General features: G+C 51.3%; 1 long non-coding RNA gene across 1 annotated transcript; it reads left to right on the forward strand.

The window, feature by feature from the left end:
• Positions 1 to 1,171: 1,171 nt before the first annotated feature.
• Positions 1,172 to 2,329, forward strand: LOC119566854. The gene is made up of 2 exons (XR_005226297.2): positions 1,172 to 1,696; positions 1,993 to 2,329. It is a non-coding gene; the product is annotated as an uncharacterized LOC119566854 (long non-coding RNA).
• The last annotated feature ends 276 nt before the right edge of the window (positions 2,330 to 2,605 follow it).

Raw genomic sequence — 2,605 nt, forward strand, 5'->3', positions numbered from 1 at the left:
GGCAGTCCCGGATGGCTGGATGGCCTGACATTCAAACTCCCTCCGGTGATTCCCCCCTCTGCGAGCTCACACTTGCTAGCCTTTCAGGGTTTGTCCACTGCAGTTAAGCACCCATGGCTGGCCCAGATCAGCTGACTAGGGCTCGCGGGGCACAGGCCAGGGGGCTGTTTTATTGCTGTGTAGACATTCTGGGTCAGGCTGGGGGCGGTGCTCTGGGAAGTTGAACATCTACACCGCAATTAAGCAGCCCCATAGCCCAAACCTACATGCCCAAGTCAGCTGACAGGAGCCAGCCACGGGTGTTTCATTGCAGTGTAGAGACACCCTCAGAGCATGTTATATGGCTCATCTCTTTTCTAGCCTACAACTTCTATTTCCACATTTTCCCTTGATCTGCTGAGCTGTACACCATCTAGGTGCCACCATGATGGGCTCACTATACATTTATTAAAAGAAAAGCAATAAACAAATCAACGGGGACTCGGGTTCTATTCCTGGGTCTGCCACAGACTCTCTGTGCGTCACTTCATCTCCCTAGGCCTCGGCTTGCTTTTGTGAAGGGTCAAGAGGCTGGCATTCTCCTGCCACATGGGCATGTTATGAGCACAATTCATTAACCTCTAGGAACTCATCCCAGGATAGGCACAATCAGTGCCCCCCTGCTGCAGCAAAGTTCGTAAGCAGATGCTTACATTTCAGCATGTATTCACATGCTTTGCTGAACAAAGTGGATTTACGCCCATGCTTAAATGCTTTGTAGATCTGGAGCCTCAGTTCTGGGCTCTGTACTCCTAGAAAGATTGACCAACAGTAGGAGCTTCAGGGAACCCCAGGCTCTGCTTGTCCCTAAGCCTCTGACTGCCAGATGCTGGCAGTGGATGACAGGTGATGGATCATTCCATAAATTGCCCTGTTCTGTTCACTTCCTCTGAAGCATCTGGCATTAACCATTGTCAGAAGACAGGCTACTGGCCAAGATGGACCATAGGACTGACCTTATGTAGGGAAGAGCAGCAAATAATCCAGGGGCTGGAGGCTGGTATTGACTTATGGGGAAATATTATAAGTGGTAAATAGCTTGGTGTAGCAGGGTGGCTACCCTGCTCCTAAAATAGAAGGGGTTAAAAGCAGCCTGGAGACGGCTGATTGGGGAAGCAGCCGCAGCTGGGCCACGCCCCAATCAGGCCCCAGCTGGCCTGTATAAAAAGGCTGTGAGCCAGCGGCCCAAGGAGCCTCTCTCCAGGCTGTGAGAGAGCAGGGCTTGCTTGACAGGGTACTGAGGGTGGTGCAGTGCTGGGGAAGGAGCAGGCTGTGTGGGGCACTCTAGGCTGTAGGGCCTGGTCCAAGGCCCAAAGAGGTACAGGAAGGCAACAGGTCTGAACCCCCTTGCCTATTATGAGTGGCCTTTACACTGCAGTCTGCCTCAGGGAGCGGGGGCTTGCTGATGACAATAGCCCAGGCTGAGGCAAGGTGGGGATAGTGGGTTGGGGGTTTCCCAGGAAGGGGAGACCCAGAGGCAGAGTGTGGGGGTACTGCCAGGGGGCAGAACTCCAGAGAAAGGGGCACTGGGATCTATGAGGGCTAGAGCTGTGTGGATCACTGGCCTACAGAGGGTGCTCCAGGCTGGAAAAGAGCTAATTCCCAAGGATGACCAACAGGAGGTGCTGCAGGGGTGAGTCTGCTCCTTTACACTTGGGTAAGTGTCAACTGAGTCTAGACATACTGAAAGGGTGTCAGTTCCAAACACGGGGGGCGGGGGAGCCAGCACTCATGAGCTAACATTAATAAAGTGTGAACTATTAGGCCACGGAAGAGTTTCTCAAGGGAAACAAAGCACTCTGCCCAGTCTGGTGTTAAATGGGCCATAGGGAGCGATCTTGTGCAGGCAAGGAAAAGGGCTGAAGGATCTACTGAATGGGGATTTTACATCTCGGACCTCTCTGACGTGTCAAGTTGATACATTATCACTTGTGATTTGTTATCTTTGAGCAGCATCTTGAGACTTCGGGTAACTGCTTGGAAACTTTGTGCAGCCTGCCCGAATTTCTGCTCTCCTTTAGCTCACAGGAGAGGAGGAGGAGCTGGGCTGCCCAGGGAACCTACAGAGAATCTTCGGGCTCAGCTCTGATCTCCTGCACACCAGTGACACTCCACTGACTTTGCTAGGGTTACTCCTGATTTACACTGGCACAAGAGCAGAATCTGGCTCATAGGTTCTAAGGATTCAGTTCCTTTTGTTGCCCTTTTTTCATGCCCTGTTTGAAGCAGTTATGCCAGAAAAGTACTATTATAAGAAAAATTGGAATAAACCTAGTTTAATTTGCATTAATTGTGAAGCGTTTAGGTCTCTTCTGTTAACCTCTGGTGTTGGGAGGGAGCAAGGCTGGGGAAGCCGGGAGAGACATGATCAAAGGAGGCTGGTGATGTAGGGTGACAGGCAGGGGGTGTGACAGGTTCTCAGATGGGCCATAAAAAGGAGCCCTAAATAGCCAGTGGTATGTGGCTCCTATTGAGTTCAGGGCTTGTGGGGACCAGGATCTGGAGTTATGTAGTTCATCTCCAGATTGATTCCAGTTTGTCACAGATCAAAGCATGATATCTTGGG

The sequence above is a fragment of the Chelonia mydas genome, chromosome 7 (genome assembly GCF_015237465.2).
Source record: "Chelonia mydas isolate rCheMyd1 chromosome 7, rCheMyd1.pri.v2, whole genome shotgun sequence".
Lineage (NCBI taxonomy): Eukaryota > Metazoa > Chordata > Testudines > Cheloniidae > Chelonia > Chelonia mydas.